Consider the following 20,424-nt stretch of genomic DNA (forward strand, 5'->3'; position numbering starts at 1 on the left):
AATTTTGTGGCAGCAATAGCCCGTAAGCTAATATAATTCTATGAGCAGAGAAGTTTAAAATAAGATCACTTCCCACACTTAATTCATGAGGCAGTACCTATAAGAAAGTGAACATTAACTTCAGAAGGATATACTTCATATGGTGACAGCAAGGGATGTCTGTCAGTTTTGAAACATTCTTTTCTATTTTGAGATCCAGCATCTGAGAGCAAGCAATCAGTAATGAGGGCAGGAGAGGGGTGAAGGTTGAGGCTTGAGGGGGTGCAGTTATGTTTTCAGGCATTTTATGTATACAGTATGTAAATGATAAACTTAATTAAGCTTTTAGTAAGAATTAAGACAGTAATTCTTCTTATTTGCACGAGAGAAATTTTATTGTAATTAAGTTCATAAATTGAACATAAAGCTCACTCATTTATACATGAGTATTTCTCAACTAAGCTGATGGCTACCCTTGAGTTCAACTTGTAGTACATGTATTCAATAATATCAGTCAACCATAATGGTTTAATCAGAACATTGTTTCATTACTGCTGTTTATTACACCTCAATTGGCTTCTTTGCATCATCAGCAAATACAGGCTGCCATAACTGCAGCTTTACAAGGAGTAAATCAAAAAGCACAAACCTTTCACAATCTTTTAAGTTCTCAGTTTGCAAAACAGCTCTCCCAATGATTGACCTCTGATCTGTAACTATGTTTCCCTCTCTCTGATCTGCTGAGTATTTCCTACATTCTATATTTCATTTGTATTTCCAGTATTGGAACTGTCTTATATCCTACATTTCCAGCATTGCCGCTTTTCTCCCTCTCATTCTTTGATTTTGCCATTTACATTTCCTCCTGCCAGATCATCTATGAATAACAGACCTTCACTGCCCTCTCTCAGTCACCACCAACTATCTCTCCTGATCTTCATCCTAACACTGACATTCCCCTTGTTCCTTTCATTCCTTCCCAGTGCCTGCAATTCAAACATTTTATGGTTTAACTTTTCCCAGCTGAGATAAGAGGTCACCAGCCTGGAATATTAACTGTGTTTCTCCACATCTTCTTGAGTAATTACAGAACTTTACAATCTTCTTTCAGATTTCCAGCATTTGCTGTTTTCAATCACTTGTGTTTATTCATTTTATATATGAATTTTCCAGGCCCGAACAAAGCTTCGTGACATGATATTAATCTTTTTCTCTCCCCACAGATTTTGCCCGTCGAACTGATTTCCCGGATTTATTATGTTCTGCTTTTGTATTCAAGTTGGAAGTGAATGATTGAGTATATTAATGCTAGGTTGGAAACTGAGAATTTGAGAAGGTAAAGAAGAAACTGAATTGTCAATATTGCAGGCCAGCCTACAAAGGTACTTCCAAGGTCACCCCATGTCCTCGTCTTGGCCTCTCTGACCTCATCCCCATAATGTTAGTACTAGTATACCAACCACCGCTGAAAATGGAGAAACCATTCAAGAGGACCGTCATTGTATGACCTAATGTTCCAATCTCTATGCTTCAAGGTTGTTTTGAACAGTCTAACTGGCAGATGTTTAAGGAGGCTGCTATAAATGGAGAAGACACAGACCTTGAGGAATATGCCTCATTTGCCACTCGCTTCATCTGTAAGCGTGTAGACGATGTTGGTACCTCAAAAACAGTCATCTCACGGTCCAACCAGAAGATGGCTGAATGCAGAGGTGCACTTCCCTGCTGAAAGCAAGTGATGCTGCCTTCAGGTCTGGAGAGAGAACAGCCCTCAGAGCAGCCAAGGGAAACCTCATCTTAGGCACCAAGAAGACAAAAACCGCCTATGCACAAAATATTCAGGAACACCTGTCCGATAAAGATCCCTGGCGTACGTAACTGGAGATCAGGGGTATTACTGACTGTGCAAGGAAAAACAACATTGACTGTACCTTTGATGCCTCCCTCCCCAGTGTGCTCTAAACAATACTTTGAGGCATGCAGTGCAACACCACCCACAAAAGCTATCCCCCTTCCAGGTGAGCAGCCATTGTCCGTAACAGCAGCAGATGTGAGGTCTCTGCAGAGTCAACCCTCATTAGGCCAGACCGAGTACTCAGGGAGTGTGCACACCAGCTCACTGACATCTTCACAGACACCAACACTTCATTCATCCAGGCTGCTGTCCCCATATGCTTCAAATCAACCACCATCATCACTGTGGTAATGGCAAACATCAAAAACTCCATTCCTGCCACACTAGACACTCACCAATATGCTTACCGACAAAACCGCTCTACGACAGACCTGTAATGCACCTGGTCCTGACACACCTACAAAACAAGGACACATGTCAGAATGCTGTTTCTGGATTTTAGTTTGGCATTCAACACTATTGTCTCACAGAACTATGTGAACAAACTCCTAATCCGTGGTAAATATGCCACTGTGCAAATGGCTATTGGACTTTCCAACCAACGAACCTCAGATAGTCAAGATACACAGACGCTCCTCCTTCCCCATCAAACTCAACACCCCCTTGGGCTGTGTGCAGAGCTCACTCTGTATACTCTGTTTACATATGACTGCACGGCCAAACACCCGAGTAATCTCATTGTCAAGTTCACCGATGACATGACAGTGGTAGTTGGGGCTCATCACCAACAATGGTGAGGTGGCCTACAGAGAGGAGGTGGAAGAGCTCAAAGCCTGATGCAAGGAAAACAACCTCTTCCTCAACGTTAAGACAAAGGAGATGGTTATCAACTTCAGGAGAACTTGCACCGCTCGCACCCTCCTTTACATCAGCGGCACACCAGAGGAAATTACAAGCAGTTTCAAGGCCCTGGGAATGCACATCTCACATACCCTCTCATGGTCCTAGACACACCCTACACAATCAAGAAAGCTCACCAATGCTTCTACTTTCTGAAGAGGCTGAAGGGAGTTGGTCTTTGCACATCAATACTCACGTAATCTTGCAGATGCGCAGAACGGAGCATCCTAATAAGCTGCATCATTGCATGGTACACAAACTGCACTGCAGCAGGCAGGAAGGCCCTACAAAAGGTAGTCAAAACTGCCCAGTGTATCACTGGCAGCAGCCCACCCAACGTCAGAGACATATATACAGAAACGTGCCAGAAAAATGCCAGCATTATTTTGAAGGATCCCCCCGCCCCAACTTACTCATGAACTGTTTGACTCACTCCCATCTGGGAGGAGACTATGTAGCATCCACATCAGGGCCACTAGACTCAAAAACAGATACTTTCCCAAAGCAGTAAGTATGATCAACACCTCAGCTCACTAACCCACCCACCACACCCCCTACCATCACTACTTTATCACTTCCTGTCAAGGTCACCTTATGTACAGACACTCCTGAGCCTAGCATCTCCTTTACACCTGTGTACTGTAAATTACATTAAGCAATCCTGAATCCTGAATTTTGAATCTTATGGTCCTTTCATTGCTTGATATACGTGCCCTTACTTTAGCAAAGTACCATTACAACTTAGAGCTGCAGTGATTGTTTCTCTTATTGTCTGCTTGACAGTAATTTACTGTTTGCAACTTAGTGTCCGATCCATTGTTTGAAGCCAATCTTAGAAGTCCTGATGTTATATAACCATATAACTATATAACAATTACAGCACGGAAACAGGCCATCTCGGCCCTTCTAGTCCGTGCCGAACTCTCACCCTATCCTAGTCCCACTGACCTGCACTCAGCCCATAACCCTCCATTCCTTTCCTGTCCATATATCTACCCAATTTAACTTTAAACGACAACATAGAACCCGCCTCAACCACTCCTTCTGGGAGCTCATTCCACACAGCTACCACTCTCTGAGTAAAGAAGTTCCCCCTCATGTTACCCCTAAACTTTTGTTCTCTAACTCTCAACCCATGTCCTCTTGTTTGAATCTCCCCGACGCTCAATGGAAAAAGTCTAACTACGTCAACTCTATCAATCCCCCTCATAATTTTAAACACCTCTATCAAGTCCCCCATCAACCTTCTACACTCCAAAGAATAAAGACCTAACCTGTTCAACCTTTCTCTGTAACTTAAGAGATGAAACCCAGGCAATTATACTTCCGAGAATATTCCTCATCGAGGATAAAATATTGTATTTTGTGCAACTAATATTTAACATTACAGACAGTAGCAATGTCATGTCTTTTCACTAACAAAGTCTTTTTCCAATAATTCTTACTTCAACAGTCATGGATTATAGGGTATATTTTTCTCACCATGAATGAAAATTTAAATGCATTAACTGCAGTGAAAATAAACAGAAATCAAAATACTGGATCTGCTTAATTTCTTCCAAAAATTCAAATCAGATACAAAAATGAAAGAAATCTGGCTTATCAGGAATCATTTCAATGTACTTATCAAGCAGAAAATTTGTCTCAACAAATAATGGATATCTAATGTCTATAGCTGTGAAGTTCACTAATTTTGAGAAAAAGAATTTAAAATCAATTTTACAATCCTAAGTTTCTTTTTCTAATTAAAAGCTTACTTGAAATGTTTAAAATGTTATAGATGTAGGAGAGGTCTTTATTGTTTGAAAAATAGCAATAAGACAAAAATAATTACTGCACTTTATTTTAGTTTGGGCATGAAGGAAATGAATGGTTTGTGATTAGCTTGGTAAACATGAATTGATGCTGTCCAATTATTAAATATTATGGGGTCCAGCATGTAAGAGGTTCATAATGTAGTATTGTTTTGTAAATATAATTTAATATTGAACCGTCAAGATTATCAATAAAGTAAAGAAATTTCAGGTTAATTAATTAAACAGGTAGCAATTTAACTTATTTTACTAGTTTACATTCCATTCTTAACTGAAAGACAAAATAGAGGGCAAAAAGGATAACCCATTGCAGTAATACATATCAGCTAATGATAAAAATTATTGGAAGGGATGTTTTAATGGATGCACGGGATGAGATTTCTTTCTACTTCCGTGCCATCTTTCTTACTGAGCAAACAATTGACAATTTGAAATGCAGTTACATTAAACAAGTGTAGTTTTGCTGTCCCCTTTAATAAATTTCTATTGATTAAGGACACATCTACCTGAATTGCCTTTGCTTTTTCACAGTCTGTTTCATTACATTTACCTTCTTCTCTCTCTATAGTTCCACATCTCTTAAATGTTCTCCCAGCTATTTCTCTTGTTCACTCATTCCTTTATGTATGGCATGTGCACGTATATCTTGTAACATTTATAATTATTTTTACAATGTATAATCTTCTCACCTCATTGTAAAATCACAGCTCATATTATCATGCTTTGGTCTAACAGTGACACCAAGTGTTCAATCTGCACCTGAAATCCTGTCTCATCTTTGCCTTCAAGCATTCTAAAATGTAATAATTCAGTTTTGAATAATTATTGGTTTTCTCTCATCATAAACAGTATAGGCATCATTGATTCAACTTGCAACCTGATGATAATACAGCCTTTGTATATTGGTCACCTATCGTGGATACCACATTTTTGTTGACATTGCAGAAATAATCAGTAGGTTTCCATTGTAGCCAGATGCTTGGCAGTGCCAATTTTAAATTAAGACAACAAATTGATACTTAATTCTAGTGCACATAAGTGCAATTAAACAGTTAATAAAGCAGCAAATAATGAAACATTATAATCAATTATAACAACATCAAATATGTTTTTATTAATAACAAAGGGAAGCATTTAGTGATCATCGTTAATACAAGAAAACATACCCAGATCCTTCAAAAGTTGACACCAGGAATGAATAAAGGCTTGTTCATTGATTTCACTTTAAGAGGGTCAAAAAGAAGGAGAGTTAAGGAGTAATTAAGGAGCCTAGAGACAAAATGTCTGCTAGAATTTGGAGGGATGAACTCGATAAATGCAGGACATATGGCAAGGATAGTGCAATTGCTTAGCCTTTAAAACTAACTTGTTCTTCTCTATTTCTGGGCTCTGACAAAAGGTCACAGACCGGAAATGCTGCCCGTCAGGCCAAGTATTTCCAGCACTTTCTGTTTTCAACTTTATGGGTGCACACAAATAAAATGGAACTGAAATTTTTTAAATCAGACGAAGAATTATGCAACACGATAACATGCAACAAGACAATAAGACTGATGAAAAACATCTTATTTATTTCTTTTTTAATCTTTTTATTAGTTTTAAAATTCATAAACATAATAACAATAGTGATACAAAAAGATTGGAATTACCTTATTGTTAATAAACATATACAAAAAAAGACCACAAATATTACAAGTGTAATAGACTTCCAAACTCTTGATATAGTTAATCATGGAAAAAAAGAAATAAAAAGAAAAGGAATATTGCAAAGAAACCCCCCCCCAAAAAAAACCAGAAAAAAAAACTAAAAAAAAAGAACTAATGACTAAACCCAAAAAAAAGCAAACAGAACAAAACAGGGCTGAACCAATATATTAGATTGAATACATTCATTAATGTCGAGAGCTCCGCTCCTCTATTCATATATTCTAAGTTAATAAAAAGGATTCAGAAAAGGTCAAACTACATCATATGAAAATGTTGAATAAATGGCTTCCAAATCTCTTCAAATTTAACCGAAGGATCAAAAATGACACTTCTGATTTTCTCTAAATTTAAACATGATACAGTTTGGGAAAACCATTGAAATGTAGTAGGGGAGTTGGTTTCTTTCCAATTCAATAAAATGGATCTTCTGGCCATTAGTGTAACAAATGTGATCATCCAACAAGCTGAAGAGGATAAAGATCTGTGTCCCATCATTGGCAAACCAAAAATTGCCGTAATAGGACGGGGTTGTAAATCAAAACTCGAAACTGTTGAAATAATATCAAAAATATCTTTCCAAAATTTGTCCAAGAGAGGGCAGGACCAAACCATATGAGTCAAAGAAGCCACCTCAAAGTGACATCTGTCACAAATAGGATTTATACAGGAGTGAAAATGAGCTAGTTTACCTTTAGACATGTGGGCCCTAATATCTTATTTCTTGGATCAATTAATTTCTTAGGATATAAGTTCCGCTTGCTATTAAATCACACAACAGTTAGGTGTGACTAGTGCTCACAGAGACTGGTATATATTTAACAGAGCATGTTAACCCTTCAATTTCTTAATAGTTTGATTATATCACTAACAATATCCATTAAATTCATTTATACTGATTATGTCAGCAACGTTCTTACCAGTACACATTACTGGGCTATATCCCCTGTGAAAACGTTCTATTCATCATACTTTTGAAAAGAGAGTTGTAAATCAACAAAAGCATGACATATAATATTAATGAGAAATTATATGAGCAAAGACCAATCTCCAAAGATGATTAGCAGCAGATCTGCTGCAGTTCTGTCTACGTGATAATTCCACCTCTGAGTTATGCTTCCCATCTGTTCTTAGGATGAAGAATAAATGGCCCTTGGGCTGTTCGTCATTTGTACAAAGCAAAAGGTGACTTTCATTCTGATCAGCTCCTGAGACGCAATAGCCCTTCACAAAGCTGGATGTCAGGTAAGGAAAGGAGTTTCTTTTTAAACAATATTTCTATTCCAAAAATGTGCAACGTGTACACTGCTGTCATTGTAGGGTGTTATCAGCCCACAGCAGTTTGACCCAGAGTGGCTCACAAACAAAAATCTTCAAACTCCTTAGCATATTTCAGTGCCCACGCAACAATAATCTACTGTTGTTTGCATTAGAACTTATTAAGAGAACTAATTTCATGAATCAATTGCATTGTCTTGAGCTGGATGACTGAACCTATACCATCAGCTTACAAAGAGGATGCCTAGTATCGCCACACGCTGTTGGAACTCATTTAGAAATGTTATAAAGATTGCTCCAATGCTTTCACAGAACAGGTCAGAAACCAGGGACCAGAATTTTATTTGTGAATGTGTGAGATAGAAGAAAAGAGACTTTCCTTGCCAGGGTCCAGGAAAGCAGCTAGAACTGAACTAAAATGTCACCCACCAGAGATGGTAAAAAAGGTAAATTGGTTTATTATTGTCGCAAGTCCCAAGCTACAAATGGAGCACCTTGTTACGTATTTCATTCATGCAGATAATTTCATCACATCGGTACATTGAGGCAACACAAGGGAAAAGCAGTAACAGAATGAAGTGTTACACTTACAGAGACGATGCAGGCAGACAAAAAGGTGCAAGATCATGACAAGGTAGATTGTGAGGTCAATAGTCCATTGTATTGTACTAGGCCCAGGGATTATTCTTTTGCCTTATCTTGAGCATGGTGATGTGCACTTTTAGGCTCTTGTACCTTCTGCTGAATTGGAGAGGTGTTTGGAAACAAGAAAGAATGACGGAGGTGGTTGCAGTCTTTGATTAAGTTGGCTCCTTTACTGAGACATTGAGAAGTGTAAACAGAGTTTATGGAGGAGAAGCTAGTTTCTACAATATGCTGAAACACTACAGTTTCTTGCATTCTTGGGCAGAACAGTTGCCATGGCAAGATGGGGTGTATCTGCACAGGATGTTTTCTGTGGTGGATCTATAAAAATTGGTGAGTCAGTGGGAACTTGTCAACATTCTGCACCAAGGTGAAGTATCCATGAAATCTAATGCCACAGAAAGACCAAGAATCAGATGTGCGTGCAGGACAGTAAACACATCAACAACTTTCAGCTGACAACACTATCAGTATTGCATTGCTCCAGTGTATACTCCCAACAATTTTTAATGAGAATCTCTGTATTGACTCCTAACGAACAAATGCAAGAGTCACCAGGAATGCGCAACCTTACCATTATTACACACAGAGTACACCTTACATTTTTTACACACTCCATCCAACCTGTTCAAACTCAGTGAATATATCACCCACTGCATTGCAAGACACTTTACACACACAAATTTAGATGAAGGGAATCTCATTGAAACCTATTGAATATTGAAAAGTCTAGATAGAGTGGATGTGGATTAGATGTTTCCTATACTGGGGGTATCTAGGACTAGAGGGCTCAGCCTTAGAAAAGAGGGAGGTCCATTTAGAATGGAGATGAGGAGAAATTTCTCCAGCCAGGGGGTGGCAAATCTGTGGAATTCGTTGCCACAGATGGCTGTGGAGGCAAGATCACTAGGTGCATTTAAGGCTGATGTTCATAGGTTCTTGAGTAGACAGGGCATGAAAAGTTATGGGGAGAAGACAGCAAAATAGGGTTGAGAATGAAATGGATAAGCAAAGTTGAAATGGTGGAACAGACCTGATGGGCCAAATGGTCTAATTCTGCTCGTATGTTTTATTGTCTTGTATACATCGAGACGCAAAAGACTAAAGACACTGGCAACTAGCAGGACACTATTTATGCCACCCTGAGCTACCTCCCAGCCTAGTCATCACATGGGAGCCCAAGCACGGGAGGATGAACCCTGGGCGCCCTCCCAAGACTATGGTCAACATGCTCCTAGAAGACAGCGGCGCAGCTAATGTAGATGAACTGAACACACTGATGAGGGAGAGGGCAAAGTGGAGAGTCCGTCATCGTGCCCGACACCGGCCCCATAGGGCTGAGTCGATGTAGTAGTAGTAGTAGTAGTAGTATTAAAGACACTGGAATATAGAGCAAAAGCTGCTGGGGGTACTCACTGGAGTCTGTGGGACAAAGGAATTGCCAAAGTTGTTGGTCTTAATCCAAAAAGGCCTACAATTCTTCCCCTCCATCCTGCCCCGAAATCCTGCTCAACCCCCAAGTGCCTCCAAGATGTTGTATATAATCACAACGGATGACAGACTGGTGGTAGTGGTAGTCAATTTCACTTTCATCAATTTGTTGCCCAAAAGAAAAGTGGGTTGACTAATACTTGAACAGCTACTGCAAAACCAATGGCCAATGGCAAAATGAAAATCGTTACAGATGTTAATTTCTATCCTCCTTCTCAGGTTACATTTACATAAAGAATAGGAGCAGGAGTAGGGATGTTGCGTACGGTTCTGGTCGTACTCGAGGAAAGATATACTGGATTTGGAGGCAGTACAGAAGAGTTTCATCAGGTTGATTCCGGAGTCGTGGGGGTTAGCCTATGAGGAGGGACTGAGTCATCTGGGTCTAAGATCACTGGAATTCAGAAGACTGAGAGGGGATCTCAGAGAAACATGTAAAATTAATAAAGGGATAGTAAAAATAAAGGCAGAATGGTTGTTTTCACTGGTAAGTGAGACCAAAACTAGGGGACATTTCCCCCTTGTCTGACTTGGCTTCTAATTTTGAAGCTGCAGATGCTATAAGTATCAACTTTTAATTTCCACCTAGCTTTTTAGAATGCACATGTACCTTTTTTAATTCAAATTCTAGAACCACCCTCTGTCAAGGTCATGGTTCCTGGACAACTAGAGAATAATGACAGAGCGCAAGCACGAGGAAATCTGACAGAGCGTGCTTTTAGAGTTGTACAGAACAGAAAGAGGTTCTTCAGCCCTCCAGGGCTATACTAATCATAAACCACAAAAAGATAAACAAAAATGATGGGACTTGCATGTGATGATCCATTGGATGGGAAGGACCCCTCCAGCCAAGATGGATAGCACAGAAACAAGGTTGCAGTTAAAAGTTCTGTCCAAGGGATTGAGATGAGAACTTCAATAGACAAAGGTTGAAGGGTGAAAAACTTTGCAGTTCTTCAGATTATTTGCCCTGTCTAAGGGACTTGTTAGATACATAGAAAACCTACAGCACAATACAGGCCTTTCGGCCCACAAAGCTGTGCTGAACATGTCCCTACCTATCAAGTGGAAAGTTAGAAAGTGGCAAGATTTTGATGTAGTAAGAAGGGCAAAACAGCAGATATGTGTGCATTATGGAGGCAAACTTCAAAAGGTACATTTAACGTCAGAGAAATGTATACAAATATATTTCCTGAAATTATTTTTCTTTGCACACGAGGAGTGCCCCAAAGAATGAATGACAGTTAAATTTTAGAACCCTAAAGCCCCCCGCAACTCCGCCCTCCCACGCACAAGCAGCAGCAAGGCAATGACCCCCCCCCTCCCTCACCAGCAAAAAAGCATCTGCACCTTCCACCAAGCACTCAAGCTTGCAGCAAAGCATCAGTGAAGACACAGATTTGCAGTACCCCAAAGACTACTCCTTCACCTGGTATTCGACATACCACAGGCTCTCTCTCACTCCCTAATAAGGGAAAAAGAGATGTCCCCATTTCACTTGCAGGTGATTGTGTTGTGCTGGCCTTATAGATGGTAGGGGTTGTGGTGTAAAAGTCATAACTAAAGGAACCTTGGCACATTGCTTCTATGCAAGGTACTCAAAGCAAATTATATGTTCCAGAAATGGATGGAGAGAATGTTGTGGGTGAGTGATGGGAGTACCTTTCAGTAGGTTGGCTCATCTTAGATGATGTCATATCTCTTCCAGCACTTTTTCCTCAAGCCCAGACACACAATGGAACTCTCTTGCCCTTTAATATTATCCCTTAAGCCCTCCATATTCAATTTTTATTTCCAGAGACACCACTGTGATCAGCAGAGTGTGACCACCAGATCTATATATTCTCCCAGTGTCAGAAGAGGTCATCTTTTCCAGCATAACTGCTCCAATCACACCCAATGCCTGCTCCAAGTCATGGAGCTTCTACCTATGAAAGAGAACAATTTGCACCACTTGTCCTTTCACTTCCTCTCTATCAATTCCAATCAGGACAAGTAGCAGCTTATCTACTTAAACTATACCAGGCATTCCATTTGCTCTTTCACCCTTCCCTAAGGATTAATTTACTTTATTTTCTATGTACATTTACATCTACTAAGAATTTGCTGAGGTGTGTTCGTACAACATGCAACAAAAAGGAATATTCAACAATTACAAGAATATAGTATTGGTTGTTGACTTCAGAAGGAGAGCGGACCACATGACCCAATTTACGTCGGTGGTGCACAAGTGGAACAGGTCACAAGCTTTAAGTTCCTCGGGGTCCATATCACAAATGACTTGACTTGGTCCAACCGAGCAGAGTTCACTGCCAAGAAGGCCCACCAGCGCCTTTACTTCCTGAGAAAACAAAAAAGAAATTTGGCCTGTCCCCTAAAACCCTCACTAATTTTTATAGATGCACTATAGAAAGCATTCTTCTAGGGTGCATCACAACCTGGTATGGAAGTTGTCCTGTCCAAGACCGAAAGAAGCTGCAGAAGATCGTGAACACGGTGCAGCACATCACACAAACCAATCTTCCATCCTTGGACTCACTTTACACCGCACGCTGTCGGAGCAGTGCTGCCAGGATAATCAAGGACACGACCCACCCAGCCAACACACTTTTCGTCCCTCTTCCCTCCGGGAGAAGGCTCAGGAGCTTGAAGACTCATACGGCCAGATTTGGGAACAGCTTCTTTCCAACTGTGATAAGACTGCTGAACGGATCCTGACCTGGATCTGAGTCTTACCCTCCAAATATCCGGACCTGCCTCTCGGTTTTTTTGCACTACCTTACTTTCCATTTTTCTATTTTCTATTTATTATTTATAATTTAAATTTTTAATATTTACTAATTTCTACTATTTTTAATATTTTAATATTTAATATTTGTAATCCAGGGAGCGGAAAGCACAGAATCAAATATCACTCTGATGATTGTACGTTCTAGTATCAATTGTTTGGCGAGAGTAAAGTATAAAGTATAGAATTACATTTAAAAAACCCAGAGGTTAAAGTTCACATATGGAATAAAATGTGCATAAACACATAAATAACAGCATGAATTTACAATGTAAACAGAATTATTAAAAAAGTGGTTTAAAATGTTTAAAGTGTAGTGCAGTGCCTGAGGAAAATTGATAGAGGTGGGTGGGGTGGCTAACTAGAATGGTTGATCAGATTAATCGCATGCAGGAAGAAACTTCAAAGTTGTTTTTTGTTTTAATATCCCTACAGCACTTTTCAGAAGGATGAATTGGTGCTTTGCCAATCTTTCCCTGCATTTGTACAAATTTGAAATCTGTTGAAGCTCTAAATATACTAATTCCAACAAAAAGACATTTTCAGGACATCTTGTTTCTTTCCATAGAAATGGACTGACCTGCTATATTTTTGCAGCATTTTTAGATTTCTAGCATCTGTATTACTTCGGTTTTGCATACCATATTTTATATTTGATACTACTTCCAAGAGAAAATCCCAGAACTACTATTGAGTGATGGAGAGGAATTCTGTGTTCTGTTTTATTTTAGACCCAGACTAGTACAAATTTCCTCAAGAGGAATGTCAGGGCCCCATAGCCTGAGAGACACAAGCACTCATTAATATCTATAACCATTATCTTAAATAACTAAATTTATAAGGACAAAAATATCTTTCTGATCTACTAAAATATGGAATATAAATTCCTTTTTTCTGGAAATCTTGTTTTTTTTCACTTTACTTTTAGTGATTAACCTGAATTTTAAGCTTCCTGTTTAGCAAAGGAGCAGCCTTCAATTTGTACACAGACTATTGTAACCACACACAACTAACAACAGAACTTCTTATTTTTGATCATGTTGACTTATTATGAAACGTTGATGATTAATCGTCAAGTATATTACAAAATATATAATATAAACATCTCAGTTCACCTTTTTAAAAAATCTGCCTGTATATTGCAATAATGTTCTTCTTGGCAAAAAATTGCATCAAGGGAGTTTATGCACTAATGTGAAATCATCACGACTTTCTCCATCTGTTAATATAAATGGGAAAAAGTGACTTGGAGCATGTGCATGTACACAAGTTTCCAGGAATATTCTTCATATGGGTAACTATGAATATGAGATACTGGGGTGGTATGGTAGCATAGTGATTGGTGGAACGTTATTGCAGCACCAGTGAGTACATGTGTTTGCTCCAGTTGTTCTACTTACCTCCACATTCCAAAGACCTATGGGTTAGTAGGTTAATTGGTCACATGGGTGTAATTGGGATAGGCTTGTTGAGCCAGAAAGACCAATTGTTGTGCTGTATCATAAAATAAAAATAAAAATAATCTACCTTAGTGGCAGTAAAATAAAAATATACAATTAGATCTTGAATCACATTAAGTATCAACTGGTATTCCAAGTGCATTAATCCTTGGGTTGTGTATTCCATAGCTCTAAATTTTAAGCCATTGGGAATTTTGCATGGTATTCTCTTCCATTAGCAGCTTTATTTGAGAGTTATTCATCTGTATTAATAAATATTTTGTTCAATATTTGTTTTTCTTTTGTTCTGTAGCTCATCAATTTGTTTCTCTTATCCTTTGCAACAGAACTCTGTTCATTGATTTTACTGTTTTGCAGTTACTCATGGTGCACGTAATTTACAATATTATTTTGTATTCTTTGTTGCTCTCATTTTTTAATGTATGTCTCATTTTTGAATTACAGACTTAGAAATTCCTGAAGGAATGCTTAGCAAGTGCAAGTATAGTTCAGAGAATCCCCTGTCTCTCATAGCCTGAAGGCAATTGATCCCATGCCAGATCCAAATCCGATCTGAGACTTCTAATTACTTCAAACACGATTAAGCAATTTAGATCTAACAGCTGTACTCTCAGTCCTAAAATATTTCAAGACCTTTCTCAGTAATACTTGAATTTTGTATAAAATTCCTATTATTTAGAAAAACTAAATAATATTTTGTATAAAATTATTTAGTCTGCATCTACAAATCATTTCTTCATTCTGAACAATGAGGTCTCATCTGAAAAAGTCAGTGAAATATCTGCAAAATATGATAATTTAGATCCATAACATGAACTGATAAACTAATGGTCACTTTTACATAGGCATGGCAATTAGAGAATTGAGTGTAAAATGTCTGAGTATTTATGGGCTAGCAGCAGAAGAAAAATCATATAAATCGCTGGATTGTTATGACTGTCCACCTATTTTATGAATGTACTTGGTACTTTGGGAAATGTAACTGTCTATTAGGGGTTATATAACTCAATTTCCAAAGTACGTAGTTGCTTCTTAATGTTCTCAGTGCAAATAAGCTGAAATGTAGCTTTCCCAAAAGCAAAATATAAATATTATTATATTCATAAATAATCAGACAGAAAGGCACCATCATTGCCTTTGATGACTCTTTGTAAAAGCTGCAGTATCCGTTCATTTCTACTTCCCAAACAAGAGAAAATCTGTAGATGCCAGAAATGTGAGCAACACATGCAAAGTGCTAGAGGAACTTGGCAGTCCAGGCCAAAACGTCAACTGTATTTGTTTCCATTGATGCTGCCTGGGCTGCTGAGTCCCTCCAGAATTTTGTGTGTGTTACTCAGACTTCCACTTCTATGTTTTTTTTATTATTATGTATTGTTCTGCCATTTCCATTCCAATTATTTACCAAATTGAGTTTTACTGAGCTGTATTGAATCTTCTTGCATCTCCCCTTCAAGTAGCAGTAAACTTAAACCTATGCCCTCTCATACCAACTAATACGTCCCTGAAAAAACTGAGGTTTCTGCTTACTCTTTCAAAAGGTTTTGAAATTTTGTAATTTATTTTTTATTGAAGTTCATCATCAAACAATAATTTCCATATGATGTATTTCAGATACTGTACATATATATCATATATTCATATTTGCCAAAAATCTCCACATAATATTTATCTGAGGTATACACTTATAGAAAAGAGAGGTAAGAAAGAACAAGCAAAAGGAGAAAACTATGTATAAGTAGGGAGTGATCTTTTTTTTTTACAACATATTCATGGATTTGTGAGAATAAAATCAGGCCTATGAGGTGTTATGTATGCAGCCCCCTGGTAAGCCTCAGGCTTGCTCAGCTCATTTTCCTCCAGGGGAAGCAGCCTTCAGCCCCATTTAACTGGGTAATCAAGTTTGTGTGGATGCTGTGTGATGTACCCCACCCCGCCCAAATAACAGACAATACACCATATCCGATTAAATGATTACACTTTATAGATCTTACTGGAACAATGTAATTAATAGAGATAAAATATAAAAGGAAAGTAAAAGGCGCCACACTTATCAAAGTTCAACCACTTCGTGCACAACAGTTGGAGCTCGATTAACGGAGTCTTCTTTCCACCATTCGATCCCCTCCAACCTCCTCAACCCGCCGCCTGGGACCAACCATGGTGGTCGAGCAGATGCTCCACACGAGTCTGTCTTCGTCTCCTCTCCTCGCCGAAGACCCTGGGCCTCGGACTCCCACTCAGGGTCCATTCCGCCGCCCAGCTTACAGCATCGCGTCTCCTCTCTCTGTCCCCATCGCGCCTTCTGCCTCAAAGCCCACGCAAACAATAGCCTACAGACACACAAGAAAGAATAACATCTATCCCAATTGGTTAGCAAATGAATACACTTCTCTTATCAGTAATTATAACCCAAACAAGCTGTGAGAGAGAAGCACTTTCTCAGCAGTTAACAAAGAAACCATTTTATTCTAACATAACAAAGAAGCCATTTTTATTAGCCTAGCAGTAACATAAAAGAAGAAACCCCTTACACTCTCCCCCTACCAATTTTAGTCATGTCCTCATGACTTCTAAGTAACTCACCAACCATTCCTGCAGACACAAAAACCCAATCCAGGTACAAACTGTCACATTGCTCCCCAAACAGTAGACCTTACGCCCTGTTCTATGGGCGCTACATAGGCCGACCTATCTGGGAGTTTCCTAATCCTCCGAGATCTCCGTACTCCCTCACCTAAACTCTTCAGGCTCGGGCACTACTGGGGATACCTCGGGTCTGCTTGCCAACTCCTCTCTCAATCTCTCTCTCATGCCCCCACTGCAACTCGGAGCCCCCTGACCCGCGTCCAGGGCCCCGCTTCTTTTCCTACCAGGTCCTGCTATAACTCAGGCTACCCACAGCTAGCCCTCCCCACTACACCTGACTCAGTGGGGGAAGGGCCAAAAGTCTCTTCCTCAATCAAGGGGAAGTTAGCGAAAGGCAGCATGTACCACACATCCCACACATCATCCTTCGAATCCATACTCTTCCTCATTCCCTCGATCGGTTGCTGCTGTTTGATTTTCTCCAAACTGAAGCACTTAGCCTGGGCTGCCTCTGCAGCCTCTTCAGCCTCCTGCAGTCAAGACGTCAGCTTCTTCTCTGACTCCTCCAACTCTCGCCCCAGTCTCAGCAGTTCTGACTCACGCTTCACGTCCATCTCCATCTGGGACGCAATTACACCACCAGCTTCTTTCAATCTGTTCTGGATCGATGTCTTGAGTTTCTGCTGATCCTTTTGAAGGTTGGTCATTGTTTCATCTCTCTGGATTAGTTCATCCGTAAATGACCACAGTTTCAGCTCGGAATTCCGTTTCCCCGTCTCCACTTTGACGAACTCCAGCACTCGCCTCACATCATCGTCCCCCAAAGCGAATCCAAACCCTAGGCATTCATCCACATACGCCAAAACTCCAAACACCTCCACATCCCCCATGGTCTTCCCTATGCTTCGCGGGAAGGTTGCAGGGGCTCCGGATATGCCCTGGGGCATCTTTTCGGACCGGAAGAATCCTAGGGGACCTATAACGGACACCTTCTCCTTGTCAGCCTCACTCATCAGGATCTGGCAACATCCACTCCTCAGATCCAGCACATTAAACCACGCCACACCATACAAACAGACTTTGGCCCTCAGGGCCGTATTCTGGTCAGTGACAGTGCGCCTGTTCAGGGTCCTATAATCCACACACACGCTGCCTACATCTTCCACAGCTGCAGGGGCCAGTCGCTGCGACCTCTCTCTCACCGAGGTGTCTTCAGCGGTCAACTCCCATCCCTCACGGTATTTCGGAGCGTCTACTAAGAGGATCTCACCCTCAGATACTTCCCCCAGGCCATATCACAATCAGCCCTCATTTAAATTCGGTACCGGCCCAAGGCCGCTACACACGTCCTCACAAGCAGCTCGAAACACTGGGTGCACAGACAATGCCCCCATGAACTCCAATTTCACTGACCAATAATCATCTTCTGGATAATCACTGGCACTGGTACTCCAAATCTCCAGTGCCCTTAATATTGTCAAGGGTAAATGCTTCAGAAACCGGTTGTAAAACAAACTGTACAACAACTTGACCTGCACCCTGGTGTCAAGGATGGCTTTAGCATAGCTTCCATCTGACCGTAATGACACCGGAGAGCACGGTCCCTCTAAGCCATCAGGAATAGGGTCTGTTCCTTTCGGGAGTTCCTTGGTACATTGCTGGGAATGTGCTCTCCCAGAGATCCCAAGCCGTTCGCCCACTGGGCCTCCACTAAGTTTCCCAACACCTCTCTGATCAGCTGAACAACTGATGGAGGGGCTCAACCCCTTAAATGATCCCCCTGGCACTGCAAGCAACTCAGCTGCCCCCCCTAGCCAGAGAAGATACACTGAAATATTTTCCCCAACTTTCAGATAACTGGCAGCTGTCACTACAGGGTAATTGACCCTGACAGTTCTAACACCGTCACCAGCCCGCCTACTCAAAGTTTCAACCAATCCCTGTCGCCCTCCTTCAACCGAGCACTGCCACTCACCCAACAACTGAGAGATCCGCTCCGCTCATGTCTCGTATGCCTCTGCCCCTTTAGGGGTGGACATTATCCCAAAAACCAGGCAGAGCCTGCCATAGCTGGAACATTTATTCGCAGACACTACCTCTGAATCAAACCACTCTTTCCTCTCTCGCCTAATAGTATGGACAGCCCAAGGCCCCGCCTCACCCTGGGGACCAATAGACATTAGCAGTCCCACCACCAACACATCAGTGCTAGTCTGAACTCAAACAAAGACCTCCAGGGTACCAACAGCCACCCCACCCAACACGCCTGCAGTAATAACCAGCAATCCCACCGAGGCACACCAGCTTTCCGTCCCCGCAGCATGCATAATTTAAAGAGGGCGATCACACAGCTTCCTACTGAATCAAATCCCAGACGAGCCCCCAGATGTAGCCCCCTAGTAATCCTGAGGCTCGCTCAGCTCACTTTCATCTGGGGGAGCAGCCTTCGGCCCCACCAAACTGGGTAATCAAGTTTGTGTGGATGCTGTGTGATGTACCCCACCCCACCCAAATAACAGACATTACACCATATCCGATTAAATGATGACACTTTATAGATCTTACTGGAACTATGTAATTAATAGAGATGAAATATAAAAGGAAAGTAAAAGGCGCCAATCTTATCAAAGTTCAACCACTTCGTGCATAACTGTTGGAGCTCAATTATTGGAGTCTTCTTTCCACCATTCGATCCCCTCCGACCTCCTCAACCTGCGGCCTGGGACCAATCACGACTCTGTCTTCATCTCCTCTCCTCGCCGAAGACCCTGGCATTGGACTCCCGCTCAGGGTCCATTCCTTCGCCCAGCTTACAGCATCGCGTCTCTTCTGTCCCCATCGCGCCTTCTGCCTTAAAGCCCACGCAAACAATAGCTTACAGACACACAAGAAAGAATAAGAAGCACTTTCTCAGCAGTTAACATAACAAAGAAGCCACTTTTATTAACCTAGCAGCAACATAAAAGAAGAAACCCTTTACATGTAGTTAAACCATTTTTCCCAGTATGAATCAAATTGTTCCAACTTATGATTAACAGATGCTGTTTAAAGTTGGGCTCTCCTGTGATAACTATTTCCTGGTAAGAGTCATTTTACCAGCCACCAGCAGTAAATTCATTAAATATTTATCTCTTTTCAACCACTCTTGAGGTAAATACCCAAAACATATGGTCTTATTTTCAAAAGGTATTTCACATTTAAAGATGTCTTGTAGGGCATTGTGTATCCCACTCCAATAGTCTTTGATAACGGGGCAACCCCAGAAAATATGATAATGGTTTGCATTTTGATTTCCTCAATTTCTCCAGCAAACAGGGAAGTTACTATCATAATGAGATTTCTGAGAGGGTGTAATAAAATACCTTATCAAGTTTTTCCATCCAAACTCCTTCCATTTCTGTGAACTGGTACACTTCCATTGATACCTCCAAATTATTGCCCATTCTTCCTCAGATATAATTATCCCTCCTTCCTTCTCCCATTTTGTTTTAATGTATGAAGTTGAATGTGTTTTAAGATTTGACAAACCCTTATACACGCTTGAAATGATTCCACTACCATTATCAGAATTACATGTTTTTCTAAATAGCTCTATCAAACATGTACTTGCCTTGGTTACATTTTTAACCCTCCTATTAACATACTGTTGCATCTGTAAATACTGATAAAAGTCTTGTTTTTTCTAATAAGTGATTCTCTTCAAGCATTTCAAAACTGAACAGTGTTCCTTTTTTCATTATATTGCAAAGAACTGTTATTCCTTTAGGTGAAGGTTTCGAAATTTTGAATACCACATTTAAGGCTACCTTTAATTCTTTCTGTTATAAGGTGAACAACCCAATCTCCTCCATTTTTCTCTAATTCATTATGGTTCTCCTCTGAAGCTTCCTACTGCTCTGTTGCACTTCCTACACAACAGTA

The sequence above is a fragment of the Mobula birostris genome, chromosome 17, assembly GCF_030028105.1.
Source record: "Mobula birostris isolate sMobBir1 chromosome 17, sMobBir1.hap1, whole genome shotgun sequence".
Taxonomy (NCBI): Eukaryota; Metazoa; Chordata; class Chondrichthyes; order Myliobatiformes; family Myliobatidae; genus Mobula; species Mobula birostris.